Genomic DNA, 17,920 nt, shown 5'->3' with positions numbered 1-17,920 from the left:
TCTATCTGTCTAAAAAAATGATTAAAATTTCATGTCGGTACAAAGGTGCATGACTGCACAACTGTCATTTAAAGTGCGACAGCGCTGAAAGCTGAAAATTTGCCTGGGAGGGAAGGGGGTGAAAGTGCCCAGTATTGAAGTGGTTAAAGTGTTACTAAACCCACAACAGTACAATCAGTCTGTATATGCAGTTAAGCATGCTTGTTATACTCACTGTGGAACCTAAGGGGTTAATTCTCCGCATGTGTAAAAAGGCTGTTTGATCCTGTCTTCTCTGATCCACCCCTTCTTCTACTGTCCCCTGTCCATCAGCTGATAGTACAGAGCTCTAGGAGTGACTCTGCACATGCTCAGTTTAGTGTGTATTGCTAGAGGTTTTTTTTTCTTTGAGAGGGTACATGTGATCGGCACAGGGCCAATCAGCGCTGTCCAGACAGAGGTGCAGAGGTTATGCAGCCTCATAGGACAGTCATAGCAGAAGAAAAACACCTCCTACAAGCTTTAACTAGTGGTCTGCAGGACACTGATAGAAGTCACAAGACTGCTCTAACTGCTGATGAGAAAAGATATTTAGCAGTTTATATTTACTAAAATAATTGCATTTCCATGTTGTGTGTACTGTGGGAGACCTGATATAGTGAGTGCAGGGTCCGGGGGGACCGGATATAGTGAGTGCAGGGTCCGGGGAGAGCAGATATAGTGAATGCAGGGTCCGGGGAGACCAGATATAGTGAATGCAGGGTCCGGGGAGAGCAGATATAGTGAATGCGGGGTCCGGGGAGATCAGATATAGTGAATGCAGGGTCCGGGGAGAGCAGATATAGTGAATGCAGGGTCTGGGGAGAGCAGATATAGTGAATGCAGGGTCCACGGAGAGCAGATATAGTGAATGCAGGGTCCGGGGTTTAATAACACTTTAATAAATCACCACAGCTGGGGCTGACAAAATAAAAAAGAAATATGGATGCTCTCTATAAACAGTTTGGCCTACGCCTGCAAAATGAAATATACTTTAATGGGATGCAAAGGGCAATGGCTTTGCGCTTGTTTAAGTTTTCACACATGAATCTTCATTCTCAAAGCTGTGCCACAAAGATAAGGATCTTTATTTTAGGCATGTGACTGTCATTATCAAATCTCATTGGACTTCACTGAAAAGCAACTGTCACTTTTTTTTTTTTTCAATGAAAATTTATGTAAACTATAATAATGAACTTATTCCTATTCCGTCTGTTAAATATACAACTAAAAGCATTTTTTTTTTTTTTTTTTTTAAACAAATGAAAAGAAATACCAGCTGATCCTGCCAGAACTCCAGTGAGCTCATAACTTGCTGCAGTGAGCTGGCAAAGCTGCACTGCAATACTAAATTGTGTTATCAGCCCTGAGTGCTCTCCTTGAACTACAGAACACCTCCATCCTATTAGAAAGTGACACTAAACTCTGATTTGAAAAAAAATATTCAAGTTCTTATTGCTCCCAGCCTCCTGCAAACTCCTTTTTTTAGTTGCTGTGATCTGACTTCCTGTTCGAGGGTGGCTATGTTCATTCTTCAAGGTCCTACTGTACGTAGGAAGGTGGCCACCCTCTCGTGCTCACTCCCAAGATGGACCATGGGATCTGTAGTGTACAAAGAGCGGTGTGCACAAACCGCAACTAACCTACACTACTCATTGCAAACGGAAGTGAGGGGGAAGAGGAAAGGTCTGGAAGATTACATGGTCATTACTAAGTGGATGTGGAAGGGTTATACTATATTTGGAAAATAAGAATATTGTTTAGTGTCACTTTAAGGCACCAACAAGAAGGGGAGGTGTCCAAGACTGACAACACTGCTTCCACATAGATATGACAGTGAGTGAGTGTTGCCCCCCTTGGACAGGAAGTGTGTTAATGAAGGATCACCAGGCACAGATAATGAAAAAATCCCTGAAAAATAGAAGACTAATGCAGCCACCACATCTAAGGACTGGTAAGCTGCAACATATGACATTCTTGGGTTTACACACACTTTAGGAATTCTTATCCAGGTTTGTTAGCTTCTAGGAACTGCACCAATGAAATCTTCTTTCAGATGGAATGGAAAGTTGCAGCAATATATATACTTTCTAAGAAAAAGGTCACAGTATACTGGAGGTTTTCTTTTAATGAGAAAAAAAAAATCCTTTATTCTCCTCACTTGTGATCCATGATTTCCCAATCCACCCACACAGCAAATCTTCTATCTCGATCCATAACTCATAATTGCCCAACCCCCCCAATCAATCCGCCCGGAAAAACGAATGATCCTCACTGTCAGACACGACATGCACAAGACTCCCTTCTAGAACAGCAGATATACGCATCTAGAAATCAGCCATACAAAGCCCGAGCCACGGCCCCACACATCTGACAGCCTGACAATGATCTCCAAACAGCAGAGCTCACCAAAAATCGTCCACACACAGTCCCCCCCCCCCCCAATGAAGGAGATCGGACTGGGATACAACCACTCCGGTAGGCATTGACACCTAGTACGGAACATACATTTCTGAGTACCAGGAGATACATACATACACATTTTTTTTTTTCATTCCAACCACCCCACAACCCCCCCCAAAAGGACCAAAACGTAAACATAAATATATAATATATATGTTTTTGGTGGTTTTTTCCCAATGGAGGTTGAAAAATACAAAACGTGAACTCTCCTAATAAAATATATATGTATATGTGCACGTATTTTTTTCAAAAATGAAAATAAAATTATATATATATATAAAATTATTTTTAACTGCACACCTTCCAAAAGGTAAAAAAGCCACACAAAAATGAAAAAAAAAGCCTAATTTGTAATTACAACTCATCTGTGTATATAGTTTTATTTTATTTTTTTTTTTACAGATGTATTTATATTTTATTATTATTAATTGCACACATATAGTTCCGATAGTACAAAAATGGAAAAAAAAATGTATATATATATATATATAATAAAATTTATTATTATTGGTATACAGGGTTTATATAGAACCAACAGTTTGAGTAGCGTTTAGTCTATAATATGTGTGTGTATATATATATATATATATATATATATATATATATATATATATATATATATATATACACACACACACACACACACACACACATACATATATACACACACACACATATATACACACACACACACATATATATATATATATATATATATATATATATATATATATACACACACACACACATATATACACACACACACACAATTATTTTTAATTGCACACATAATTTTTGCAAAAAGATACAAAAAAAAAAAAAGGGGGTGCAAAATAAAATTTATTTATATAGAAATATATCATTTATATATCTCCCTATGTATTGATGTGAATCACTAACCAGCTCCTTACATCCCCCACAGGGCACCAAAATAGCGAGATCTGCCCACCATTAATTTTACCTGCTTTGCCCCCCCCCAACCCAGTACTGCCTTGATCCCCCTCCCCTTTCTTGCAGCTTTCCTGATGCAGCCAGAGCAGTCTCACTTCTCTTGCTGCATTTTTACTATTTTAAAAAAAAAAAAAAAACAGCGACCGTGATGTGAGACCCGACTCATAATGACTGTGATAGGTAGGTGGACCTGGGAACTCAGCGGGCAGATGTTGTTTCGCCACCAAAATAAAATAATGCCAGTGGCGGTGTTGGCTTACTAGCATCCACCCCAACCTGAATAATGGCAATGACCCTGCCTATGTAGGAAGGTAGGTCAGGCTTCGGGCACAGTGCTGCATTTTCCAGCACACATGTGTCCTAGGAGGCGCAACAGAAGGAGCTCCGGCGTGAATTGTGCACCCATCCGGATGCTGATCAGTCCTAATCCTCGGCACGGAATGGAAAGTCCCCGGGCATATGGGCAGACAGGAGAGCGGTGCTGTGGAGGGGGGATGGGGGATCACACAGACACATATAGGGCTGTGCACACACACAATAGGAGACACACAGCTGTACAGGAGGTGCAGTGTACCACATACACCAGACTGGATCAGCCCTGAGCTCTACAGCTGCTGTGGAACTACAACTCCCAGCATGCCCCTCCTGTCTTGGGCTTGCATGGCATTCTGGGACTTGTAGTTCCCCACCAGCTGTCAGCCCCCCAGCTGCTTCCAGACACATCCAGGCAGGGAGGAGAAGCTGTAGGTGAGCAGTGGACACTCACCTGGCCCTCCACTCACGGACATCCACACACTGCTGCCTGGCCCCCTTTACTCCAGGAGACAAAATGGTGAATGAAGCAGGAACAGCTGGCCGGGCCAACCAATCACAGCCCACAACTAGACCAGTGACAGAACGCGCAGCCAATGGGAAGTCACCTGTCAACCCCCAGGAGGCGGAGCGCGTCTGGCTAGGACGGGCAAAGCCCTAAGCAACACTTACAGTAGCCAATCGCAGCACGGGAAGGGACAGGAAAAGGGCGGATACAACGAAAGCCCAAGTGACAGGCTGGTACAGTAGCCAATAGAAAAACGTGCAGGGCATGGCAGCAGCTGACCAACCACGGTGCTGGATGGAGTGACTTGTTTATCAAGAGCGGAGGCCGCCGCAGGGCCTGACGGGAATTGTAGTTCAGCAAGCCAATGGGTTCAATAGACAGCAAGGAGAAAGTGGACTACAAAGGACTACAACTCGCAGCAAGTGAAGCGGGGAGTGCAGCAGAGGCCAGAGGGAGTGCACGGGGGTCCGGCTTGGTGGAGAAAGGGCCGCATGGCACAGCGAGTTAGGAAGTCCGTCCAGATGTTACAGAAAGGAGCGGGGCAGCTGCGGAGAGCCGCTACCAAGTGACTCACCCCTTTCCCCCCGCTCCCGGCTCTTCATCAGATAACCGGCAGCTCCAGCCGTCTCTTCCCACACAGCAACAGCAAGAGCCCGTCAGGCTCGACCAATCGGCGCCCTACTAGGCGCCTGCGTCACGGCATGGAAGGGCGGGGCTATGCCCCGGGATCCACTCACTGCCCGTCCCGGCCACGCCTCCCCTCTGTCGGCGCGTGCCGGGGAATGGTTGCTAGCTGATGTCACCGTCGCGGCGGCGCATTGGCTGGTAAGGGGACAAGCGCCAGCCAATGGCGAAAGGTAGCGGTGACGTCGGGAAGCGTGTTGCCATCAAACTAGAAGGAGTGGGGCGTGGCGCTACAGGGACGATAAGGGACTTGTTACACTCGTAGAGGCGTGGCCTGATCTGGCCAATACGCTTCTGCTCGTGAACATTGAGCCAATGGCTGTGCAGAGGGGGCGGTGGCTAATGGTCTTACAATCAGGAACTTGTTAACCAGTTCGCGTCCATCCACAGACAATGCGAAAGGGAAAGAAAAAAAAGAATCAAGATAATGAAAAGTGACTGAAAGAGGAACTGTTTGTGTTGCCTCTGGCGTGCAGTCACATTATCCCTATCATTATTTCACGCTGTAAACGTGCAAAGGAAATCGGGTTGCCCTTAGCAACAAGAAATGTACTTCATGCACCGAATGAGGCCTATCACTCCGCATGTGGCCTATTTTTAAAAAGTATATTAACCCCTCGCCCTCCAGAGGATTTACCTTATATATATTCCAATATTTATATTCCCGCCTTGATTACTGTAACTCCCTCCTCACTGGTCTACCATTACACAGGCTATCCCCCCCTTCAGTCTATTATGAATGCTGCTGCTAGACTCATACACCTTACCAACTGACCAGCGACTTCTGTCCCTCTCTGCCAATCCCTTCACTGGCTTCCACTAGCCCAAGATATACATTTCAAAATACTAACCACAGCTTACAAAGATATCCAAAACACTGCCCCTAGCTACATCACCAACCTCATCCACAGATATCGTCCAAATTGCCCACTCTGCTCCTCCCAAGACATCTTGCCCTCTAGCTCCCTCGTCACCACCTCCCACGCTCGCCTCCAGGACTTCCCCAGAGCCTCTCCCATCTTCTGGAACTCCCTACCCCAGTATGTCCGGTCAGTCCCCACCCTGGCTGCCTTTAGGCAATCTTTGAAACCTCACTTATTCAGGGAAGCCTACCCCACCTCCACCTAAGAACTGTACTTGAGTCACCTCCATCAGATCATCCCCCGCAGCTATCACCTTTTGTACCACCTCCCCCTTCCTTTAGAATGTAAGCTCCACGAGCCGGGCCCTCCTGTACTGAAATGTATTGTAATTGTACTGTCTGTCCTTTGCCCTTTATATTGTAAAGTGCTGTGCAAACTGTTGGCGCTCAATAAATCCTGTATAATAATTTTATATATATATATACTTACAGAGTATATAAATATTTTAAATTCTGGATGCAATAAAAAAGAAATAGGACCCTGTTTGTTTTTTTTATGCCTTTGGTGTGACAACAGGAAGTGCAAATATCTGCGTAGTGGAGTGAGGGGTCGTTTACACTTGGGAGTGGGCAGTAAAAACAGGTAGTTGAGTCACAATTTTACCACCCTTCGGCTGCCCCTTAAAGGGTTAATTCACCTTTACCCAAAAAAAACAGCCTAAGCAGATAAGGGACACTGTAGATACAAACTGTGTAGCTTTGACTAAAATTGAACAATTCTTGTGCTATAGGTGTACGCAGTTTACGTTCTCTACCTCATTAAGACCCCGGTCTCACTGGGTGCAACTTGGCATGCGAATTGCATGCCATACGACTTGCAAATCGTATGCCAAGTTGCACCCTATTGTCCCCAATTACGGCGGTCATATCGGTGCGGTTCCGCGTTCATGCAACGCGGAAATTTACAACCTTTTTTTCCCACAAATTGAGCTTTCTTTCGGTGGTATTTGATCGCCTGTGCGTTTTTTATTTTCTGCTCTTTAAAAAAATAGTGCAAAATTTGGATTAAAAAAATTATATTTTTTACTTTTTGCTATTAAACATGTCCAGTAAAAGAAATAAAAAAATCAAATTTTGTCATAAATTTACACCAAAATGTATTCTGCTACCTGTCTTTGCTAAAATAAAAATCCCAATACATGTAAATTAATTGGTTTTATGTGAAAGTTATAGCATTTACAAATGGCGGTATAGATACTGGATTTTTTTTTTTTTTCACTAGTAATGGCGGCGCTCAGCAACTTATAGTGGGACTGCGGCGGACATTCTGACACTGGGGGGAATGATGGTGGTTAAAAAAAAAAAGCACTTGTGGGTGTAACCACTTGTGTACTGGGCACTTTTACCCCCTTTATGTCCAGGCCAATTTTCAGCTTTCAGCGCTGTCGCACTTTGACAATTGCGCGGTCATGCAACACTGTACCCACATGATATTTGTATAATTTTTTTCACACAAATAGAGCTTTCTTTTGGTGGTATATAATCGTCACTGGGGGTGTTTTATTTTTTGCACTATAAACAAAAAAAAGCAAAAAATTGGAAAAAGAAAAGGTGTTTCTTAGCTTCTATTATAAAATTTTGCAAACAGGTAATTTTTCTCCTTCACTGATGTGCGTTGATGAGGCTGCACTGATAGGCAGCACTGATGGGCACTGATAGGTAGCACTGATGGGCACTGATAGGCAGCACTGATGGGCACTGATAGGTAGCACTGATGGGCACTGATAGGTAGCACTGATGGGAACTGATGAGGTGGCACGGATAGGCAGCACTGATGGGAACTGATAGGCTGCACTGATGAGGTGGCGCTGATGAGGTGGCACTGGTGGGCATTGATGAGGAGGCACTGATGATGCTGCACTGATATGCAGCAATGATAGGGGCACTGATGGGCGGCGCTGACTGACGGCACTGACAGCCCTTACTGATGGCACTGACTGACGGCACTGATGGGTGGCACTGCTGGGTGGGTGGCACTGTAGGGCACTGATCATCAGTGCCCTGATGATCAATGCCGATTTGATCTGTGACAGCTACCGGTTATCGGCAGTACTTTCCTTGCGCTGTGACAGCGTGACGAAAGTGCTGCCAATAACCGGCAACTGTATTTACACAGTGATCTGCTGTATCATTGGACACAGCTGATCACATGGTAAAAGGCCGCTGTGATTGGCGTTTTACCTCATTATGTGATCAGCTGTGTCCATAGGACACAGCGATCACAGAGATCGCCCGGTGCGCACCACTGGGGGGCGCGTGGGAGGGCGCGTTCTGGTAGGATGTCATATGATGTCCTCCCTGAACTGGACAATCATGCTGTAGCTGTCATTCGGCACGGTAAGAATGTGGTTAACGAACCATTTTTTGTATCATTCTTCTTTAAGGAGGCGTGGCAGGGGTGTTTGTCCTATGCCGACATACATTTGCTTATAGGTGTCCCTCATGCCCATCTCAAAATGTTGGGAGTTATGGAAAGAGCATGTGAGGGGGGTTTGATTCAGAGATACAGCTCACTCCCTTGATGGTGGAGGTGAGCAGTAATGGCTAGGCCTCACTTAGCAATGCCCTTAGCAACGTCCTGGGAGTTTTCAGGTCAGGCTTCATAAGGGGTAAAGCACACACAATACACATACTAAAACAGCACACAGTTAACCCTTTGATCGCCCCAGATGTTAACCCCTTCCTGCCCAGTGTTATTAGTACAGTGTCAGTGCTTTTTTTTAGCACTGATCACTGTATTAGTGATATTGGGGATGTCAGTTAGTCAGTATCAGGGGCAGACTGGCCATTTGGAAACTCGGGCCCTGCCCGAGGGCCCGAGGTCAGTAGGGGGCCCCATGAGATGCCCCTGGTATCTTTTTCATAGGCTTTTTTGAGTTTGGGCAAGGACACAGGGGCCCCATGATCCCCTATTGCCCGGGGGCCCCATGAGTTGTCAGTCTGCCCCTGGTCAGTATCAATTATTGTCAGAATGCCCGCCGCAGTCCCGTATTCCAACTATAAGTCACTGATCGCTGCCATTACTAGTATAAAAAAAAATAAAAATTCCAGTATATATACCGCCATTTGTAGACACTATAACTTTCCTGTAAACCAATTCATTTACACGTATTGGGATTTTTTTTAGCAAAGACATGGAGCAGAATACCTGTTGACCTAAATTTATGACGAAATTTGATTTGTAAATTTTTTTTTACTGGATATATTTTATAGTAAAAATTAAAAAAAAATCTTTTCAAAATTGTCACCTTTTTTTTGTTTATAGCGCAAAAAATAAAAAACGCAGAGGCGATCAAATACCACCGAAAGAAAGCTCTATTTGTGGGAAAAAAGGATATAAATGTCATCTGGAAATGGCACATAGGAGAGTACACCCATCAATATTGTATATCTTTTGTAACTCTAAACAGGTAACCAGTAAAAATGTTTAAAGAGTCGCCTATGGAGATTTGTAAGAACTGTAGTTTGTTGCCATTCCACAAGCGTGCGCAATTTTAAAGCTGGACGTGTTATTATTATTATTATACAGGATTTATATAGCGCCAATAGTTTGCTCAGCACTTTACAATATGTTAGGTATCTAGTTACTTCTCTTTCATATTTTACAAAAACATTTGGATATATATTGTGGGGATTTTTTTAATTCATTAAAGTTTTTTTTTTTTTAATTGAAAAACCACTGCGCAAATACCATGTGACATACAAACATTTCAATGACCATTATTTCATTCTCTAGGGTCTTTGCTTAAAAAATATATTTTGGAAGTTATACGTAATTTTCTAGCAAAAAATACGGATTTAAACTTGTAAACAAAACATTCCAGAAAATGCTCAGGGTCCAAGATAGATCAGCCCTGGAAAAAAAGCAAAGTTGAGATCTGCAAACAAAATCTGGTAACACCATAAGAACCAGAAAAATGTCATTAATAAAAACATTTACATTCATCAATATGCAACAAAAGTTCAGAAAGTGTATTATAATATGTTTCACGACTGCCCGAAGAATGAGCGCTTCTGGCTTCAAGAAATGCTCCAAAATCAGCGAAAATATTGAGCTTTGTTTAACACTAAAATCTAGACACAAAACCGTTCTATTAAATATATTCCTCAATAGCCGCTAAGGATATAAATACACTTTGTGTGTACCATATGCATTTGCAAACCCAGTTATTATCTTGTAAATGTAGCAGTGACATCATCACTGTGCTGTACATAGCCTGTGCAGAGAGCAGAGCTGTGGGAGGGGCCTAGAAGGGGCTCCATCCACTACAGATTGCCTGCAGAAAACTACAGGAGGGGGCAGAGTCAAGACAAGTCATCCTGCACAAGGAGAGCAGCAGTGAGTGGTTTTTGTTACAGGAAGGAAAAGCTTCACACTGGATTACTGCACAGATCTGGAAGATATATATATATATATATATATACACTGCACAAAAAAATTAAAGGAACACTTTTTAATCAGAGTCTAGCATCAAGTCAATTAAACTCCTGGGATATTGATCTGGTCAGGTAAGTAGCAGAGGGAGTTGTTAATCAGTTTCAGCTGCTTTGGTGTTAATGAAATTAACAGGTGCACTAGATGGGCAACAATGAGATGCCTCCCAAAACAGGAAGGGTTTTACAGGTGGAGGCCACTGACATTTTTTTCCCTACTCATCTTTTCTGACTGTTTTTCACTGGTTTTGCATTTGGCTAGGGTCAGGGTCACTACTGGTAGCATGAGGCAATACCTGGATCCTACAGAGGTTGCACAGGCAGTCCAACTCCTTCAGGACAGCACATCAATATGTGCCATTGCCATAAGTTTGGCTGTGTCTCCCAGCACAGTCTCAAGAGCATGGAGAAAATTCCAGGAGACAGACAGTTACTCTAAGAAATCTTGACAGGGCCGTAGAAGGTCCTTAATCCATCAGCAGGACCGCTATCTGCTCCTTTGTGCAAAGAGGAACAGGATGAGCACTGCCACAGCCCTACAAAATGACCTCCAGCAGGCCACTGGTGTGAATGTCTCTGACCAAACAGTCAGAAACAGACTTCATGAGGGTGGCCTGAGGGCCTGACGTCCTCTAGTGGGCCCTGTGCTCACTGCCCGGCACCATAGAGCTTGATTGGCATTTGCCATTGAACACCAGAATTGCCAGGTCCGCCACTGGCACCCTGTGCTTTTCACAGATGAGAGCAGGTTCACCCTGAGCACATGTGACAGACATGAAAGGGTCTGGAGAAGCCGTGGAGAACGTTATGCTGCCTGTAACATCATTCAGCATGACCGTTTTGGTGGTGGGTCAGTGATGGTCTGCGGAGGCATATCCATGAAGGGACACACAGACCTCTACAGGCTAGACAATGGCACCCTGACTGCCATTAGGTATCGGGATGAAATCCTTGGACCCATTGTCAGACCCTACGCTGGTGCAGTGGGTCCTGGGTTCCTCCTGGTACACGACAATGCCCGGCCTCATGTGGTGACAGTATGCAGGCAGTTCCTGGAGGATGAAGGAATTGATACCATTGAATGGCCCCCATGCTCGCCTGACCTAAATCCAATAGAACACCTCTGGGATATTATGTTTCTGTCCATCCAACGCTGCCAAGTTGCAGTTCAGACTGTCCAGGAGCTCAGTGATGCCCTGGTCCAGATCTGGGAGGAAATACCCCAGGACATCATCCGTCGTCTCATTAGGAGCCTGCCCCAATGTTGTCAGGCATGCATACAAGCATGTGGGGGCCATACAAACTGCTGAGGACCATTTTGAGTTGCTGCAATGACATTTCAGCAAATTGGACTAGCCTGCTGTATCATTTTTTCACTTTGATTTTTGGGGGGTCTTTGAATTCAGTCCTCTGTAGGTTATTTGTAATTTCCATCAAACGATGGGGCATCCTTACGTTCCTAACACATTACCCCGTCCATATCAGTATAGATATCCAGCAGGAGATTTTTCCTCATTGATATCTGATGTGTTTTCAAAGTGTTCCTTTCATTTTTTGATATATATATATATATATACTGGTACTGCTAATAACAAACTTTTCTTTCTATCATTTGTTGCCAGCAAAACAGATGTTTATCACAGTGAGGCAGCTTTTTGCACCCACTATGGCACCATGGGTTGGGCGGCACATCTCTTGAATGAGATGTCACCTGATAATTATTTACCTGCTCAGGTCTGCAGCTGCCTCAGCCAAGATCTGACACAGAGGAGCTGCTGTGCTGTGACCTGAAAAGTGACGTGTGACGTCACTTCCGGGTCAATGCTGTAACTTTCCCCAGCTAGAATGGCCGGGGAGAGATGTATTGCAATGCGAACAGTGGAGCCCAGAGGAGACATTGGAGGTCTTTTAGACCTGTCACCTACAAATCATCACATAGGGAATTTGTGTCTCCTATGCGATGAAACAGTTAAGAAAAAAACATTTTTGGAAAAAAAAATAAAGTTACGCCCAAGCGCAATACATCACCCAAAAAAAATTTTTTAGGCCCTCCACCCCTATATATACACACACATACAAATATAAACGCACGCATTGGGGTGCCTATGCGTAAAAATGTCGACCTCCTCTGTAAAGCTAAACTGATGACCTGTAGGGGCTTTCGAAGTGATGCCTATAGAAAATATAGGGTACTGAAGATTGTCACCATTTCATAGGCGCACACAAATTTAAGGTTTGACATGTTGGGTATCTTTTTCCACGTTGCAACCTCGTCTTTTATATTTTACCCCAAAAAATGTGGGTAATTTATTGTGTTTGTGACATAAAAAATTGTAGCTACCACTATTTTATTATCTAGGGTATCTTGTAAACTTGTGTGCAAAAAATGCAAAAACCACTCTGGCAGCAAAAGGCCTAAGGCAGAATTTTGGTCAGATGTTTATTCCAGTTCTGCAGCATTTAAAAATTCTCAAATGTATTTTTAAAACTATCTGTCTTTGTCATCAGTCCCGTTACACAGCAGGGCTCAGGTTGGGGGAGAAAGAAGCAGTTTAACAAGGCAATCTGGGTTTAGTGCACTGTATAGTGTGGCCAATCAAAGACAGAGAGCTTGCTGATAGGAGGAGAGAGCAGAACACAGGGACAGCTTTAACAGTGTGCAGCTGTTTCTCCACTCTTGAATTAAAGCCCAAAGCAGGGACTTGGCCAAGCTGAATTGCTTTAACTGTAAGAAACGTTTAGTCAAAGATCTGACTACACAGTCAAGAAGAGATGAGTTAAAGTATGAATAAAAGTAAAACCTTTTTTTATTTTGTTTTGGATAGAATGGGGAAGGATTACAACCCTTGTTGGGTTTTTATTGCTGTCTGTGCCCCCATTAGGGAGACTCACCCTCTTTATTTGTCCTATTTACTATCATTTAGCCCGGGTTCACATATGTGCGGTGCGGTAAATCGCATGTGGTTCGCACAGGAACCGCACCACATTCCTGTGCAAATCACATGCGATTTGTGTGCGGTGCAATTGGAGCCATATATTTTGTATGGCTCTAATCTCACCGCACCAAAAAGATGGAGGACCCTTTTTTTGGTCCGCACTAGAATCAGATCGCATGGGTATTCACACCTATGTTATCCGATTCTGCACATCGCACCGCGTTTTGCGGACCGCTTTCAGGGTGTTGTTAACTTAACATACACACCCGCAGTGGTTTGCATGAACAGGGTGTGATTCTGTTGCGGTGCGGAATTCGCACTGGAAACGCTGCAAATTCCGCACCGCATCAGTGTGAACCAGGGCTGAAAGTAAAAGAGAATCCTACATATTGGGTTGCCACCAAAACGGGGAATCTTCCAATGGGGACATTAGTTCTGGTGACACCCCATGATCCCCACACTTTGTAGGGATTTCCTCTCACCTCCTGTTTTAGCTGTCGGACAGGAAGTGAAGGGAAATCTTCCCAATGGGACATAGATGGCAAAAAACAACCTGATGAGTTATAACACTCCCTTACTCTATCCAAAGTGAGAGAAAAAAGTTTTGCCTTTAGTTTACACATGTATGCATTTAGTCTAGGGGTGCAGATATGAGGTCTATTAGGCCTTGTTCATACAGGAGTACTTAAATACCGAGGGCTGTGTTTACCCTATGGGGATGCACAAGTGTTTCATGCATCAATGTGCAAGCAGTCCCATTCATGTCAATTGGGACACAGTGGCTGCACGGACATATCCACTGCTCCCAATCTGACATCTGTGTGGGTGCAAGTGCATGTCCCCGAACTCACATTGTACCTACACAGATGTAAGATTGGAGGAAGCATATATTGCCTTGAAAAAAGTATTTTATTGGGCTATTATGTGATAGACCAACACAAAGTGGCACATAATTGTGAAGTGGAAAGAGAATGATAAATGGTTTTCAACATTTTATACAAATAAATATCTGAAGAGTGTGGCGTGAATTTGTATTCAGCCCCCCGGAGTCAATACTTTGTAGGACCCCCTTTCGCTGAAATTCCAGCTGCAAGTCTTTCTGGGGATGTCTCTACCAGCTTTGCACATCTAGAGAGGGACATTTCTGCCCATTATTCTTTGCAGAATAGCTCAAGCTCTGTCAGATTGGATGGAGAGCGTCTGTGATCAGCAACTTTCAAGTCTTGCCACAGATTCTCCATTGGATTAAGGTCTGGACTGTGACTGGGCCATTCTAACACATGAATATGCTTTGATCTAAACCATTCCATTGTAGCTCTGGCTGTATGTTTAGGGTCATTGTCCTGCTGGAAGGTGAACCTCCAACCCAGTCTCAAGTCTTTTGCAGACTCTAACAGGTTTTCTTCTAAGATTGCCCTGTATTTGGCTCCATCCAGCTCCCCATCAACTCTGACCAGCTTCCCTGTCCTTGCTGAAGAAAAACATCCCCACAACATGATGCTGCCACCACCATGTTTCACGGTGGGGATGGTGTGTTCAAGGTGATGTGCAGCGTTAGTTTTCCACCACACATAGCGTTTTGCTTTTAGGCCAGAAAGTTACATTTTGGTCTCCTCTGACCAGAGCACCTACTTCCACGTTTGCTGTGTCCCCCACATGGCTTCTCGCAAACTGCAAACAGGACCTCTTATGGCTTTCTTTCAACAATGACTTTCTTCTTGCCACTCTTCCATAAAGGCCACATTTGTGGAGTGTACGACTAATAGTTGTCCTGTGGACAGATTCTCCCACCTGAGCTGTGATCTCTGCAGCTCCTCCAGAGTTCCCATGGGCCTCTTGGCTGCTTCTCTGATGAATGCCCTCCTTGCCCGGCCTGTCAGTTTAGGTGGACGGCCATGTATTGGTAGGTTTGCAGTTGTGCCATACTCTTTCCATTTTCGGATTATAAATTCAACAGTGCTCTGTGAGAATTCAAAGCTTGGGATATTTTATAACCTAACCTTGCTTTAAACTTCACCACAACTTTATCCCTGACCTGTCTGGTGTGTTCCTTGGCCTTCATGACGCTGTTTGTTCACTAACATTCTCTAACAAAGCTCTGAGGGCTTTACAGAACAGCTGTGTTAATACTGATATTACATTACACACAGTGGAATCTATTTACTAATTAGGTGACGTCTGAAGGCAATTGATTCCACTAGATTTTAGTTAGGGGTATCAGAGTAAAGTGGGCTGAATACAAATGCACACCACACTTTTCAGATATTTATTTGTAAAAAGTTTGAAAACCATTTATCATTTTCCTTCCACTTCACAATTTTGTGCCACTTTGTGTTGGTCTATAACATAAAATCCCAATAAAATACATTTACGTTTTTGTTTGTAACATGACAAAATGTGGAAAATGTCAAGGGGTATGAATACTTTTTCAAAGCACTGTATGTGTCCTGCAACTGCTGCGCCCCAATTGACATAAATGTGAATGCACGCATGTTGATGCATTGAACACCTATGCAGCCCATCAAAACACGACCCTCACACTGGTGTATGGGTAAGTACCCCTGTGTGAACAAGGCTATACTTACCTATCCCTCTCTCCAGCAGGACCCAGTGCTGTCATCAAGCTCCTGGCTGTGAGTGGTCCCTTGGCATCAGTATGCACAGTTCGGGGCTATTAACCCTGTATTATTAATGAATACATCTTGAAACTGCTTAGAGAGGCATGCTGGAGCAAGAATTATGGGAAGTAATACCCCTTACCCCTGCATCACCAGACTTACTAAGTTTTAACTCTTGCAGTGTAGGAGGGCCCCACTGCAAGGGTAGATTTTGTGTCAATCCCAAAGTTCAGCTTTCCTACAAATTTTAAAAAGGTGCACTATGCCTTTAACCCCTTCCTGTCCAGCATTAGCATTCCTTTACCAGGGTCTATATGCCCAGGAAGGGCAGCAGGGGCTGAAAGGACTGGCCGATCATGTGACTACTGTGATTGTCTGTTACAGTGGTCACATTATTGGAAGATGATTCCGTTGACTCCCGAACATTAGTAGAGACCGAGAGCTGTCTTATGCAGCTCAGTCACTGTGCAAGGAGCGCGCAGTGAGCACGCTCTCAGCACGGAAAGCTCTGCCACCCGTGGATGCATATGTGTGTTATGAAGGCAGTAAGAAGTTTATTTTTATTTGAATACTAGAATGCCCTTGGCTTTCTCCTGGTGAGCTTTAAAAGATCTTGTCAGTCTCCTAATGAGTTCTAGAAGATCTTGGCTTTCTCCTGGTGAGCTCTAAAAAGACCTTTACAGTCTTTTGATGAGCTATAGAAAATCCTGGCAGTCTCCTGATGAGCTCTAGAGGATCTTGGCAGTCTCCTGATTAGTTTTAGAAGATCTTGGTGTTCTCCTGATGATCTCTAGAAAATCTTGGTGGTCTCCTGATGAGCTATAGAAGATCCTGATGGTCTTCTGATGAGCTCTAGAGGATCTTGGCAGTCTCCTGATGAGCTCCAGAAGATCTTATCAGTCTTCCGATTAGCTCCAGAAGATCTTGGCAGCGTACTGATGAGCTCCAGAAGATCTAGGCAGGCTCCTGATGAGCTCTAGAAGATTTTGGTAGTCTCCTGATGAGCGCTAGAAGATTTTGGTAGTCTCCTGATGAGCTCTAGAAGTTCTTGACCATCTCCTGATGAGCTCTAGCGGATCTTTGTGGTTTTCCTGGCGAGCTCTAGAAGATCTTGGCAGTCTGCTGATGAGCACTAGAAGATCTTGGAGGTCTCCTGATGAGCTATGTAAGATCTTGGTGGTCTTCTAATGAGCTCTAGAAGACCTTGGCAGTCTCCTGTTAAACTCTAGATTACCTTGGCAGTCTCCTGATGAGCTCTAGAAGAGAATCCTATAAAGTCCAACGGATACTTTGAAATGCTAAATAATAATTTACTGTAGGTGCTCATTTTATGATGCTGTGCCAAGCATAAAGATATATTTGTAATATATTTGTATTTGCAAATAGTATTTGATATTTGTGGCACAAGCTTCCTGAAGAATGTGTGTAGTTTTTGAAACTGAACATGGATGAAGTGTCATCAGACTCTTCTTCGACGTATCTCAGTCCCAGAAGTCCTGGACGGAAGATCCAAAACTTTCCTACACAACTTTCTACAAAACGCAGACAGGGAATGTCTCTCTGCCCACAGCAATCACTAATGCTGATTACAGAATGATGACTAGCAGTGGTTACTTCTGGCAACACTGTCTTTCCTCTGAAAAAATGTCTTCATGCCGAATTGATGTGTTAGAGGGTGTGGCGAAAAAAAACGCCAGAATTAACTAAGTTTTGACTTCTGAAGATTGAGTTTTTGGCCGGCTTTATTAAATGTCTTCTGCTGTTCTTTGTTAACATAGACACCACATACGTTGTCAATGCATATTTCTGTTTTCTACTTACGCCGCATTTTTGCGCTGGAAATTGCAGCCGTCACGAAGCACGTCTTGTAGTCTGTACAGTCACAGCAGTCGTTCAGCAAGAGATAGAGAACGCATGGTGATGGCAACGCGTGCTGTCACTCCCTCTAGTGGTTGAATTGTGATGTTTCAATGTAAAACGTTTTACGTGCCAATTCGCACTGACTTGCGCTAAAATGTATAGCAAATAGATTTACATTTCCACGGTTGACAACCGTTGACATACAGTTGAGTTC

General features: G+C 43.8%; 1 protein-coding gene across 8 annotated transcripts in view; it reads right to left on the bottom strand.

Annotated features, from left to right (window-relative positions):
* CIC (capicua transcriptional repressor) overlaps positions 1–17,719 on the bottom strand; it is a 280,330-nt gene extending 262,611 nt beyond the window's left edge. For 5 of the 8 annotated variants that reach the window (XM_089687363.1, XM_089687368.1, XM_089687370.1 and 2 more), the window contains exon 1: positions 4,827–4,954. The gene's annotated coding sequence lies outside the window, so the exon portion shown is untranslated. Of the gene's footprint in view, positions 1–4,198; positions 4,283–4,826; positions 4,955–17,667 lie in introns of those variants that run through there. The other 3 variants (XM_089687365.1, XM_089687371.1, XM_089687364.1) reach the window with 3 other exon arrangements.
* Between the last annotated feature and the right edge of the window lie 201 nt (positions 17,720–17,920).

Source organism: Staurois parvus, unplaced genomic scaffold (genome assembly GCF_062004578.1).
Source record: "Staurois parvus isolate SC_StPar_1 unplaced genomic scaffold, SC_StPar_1.0 ptg000423l, whole genome shotgun sequence".
In the NCBI taxonomy this organism is placed as follows: domain Eukaryota; kingdom Metazoa; phylum Chordata; class Amphibia; order Anura; family Ranidae; genus Staurois; species Staurois parvus.
The sequence above is the reverse complement of the archived record's forward strand: the minus strand, read 5'-3'. Positions and strand labels throughout refer to the sequence as shown.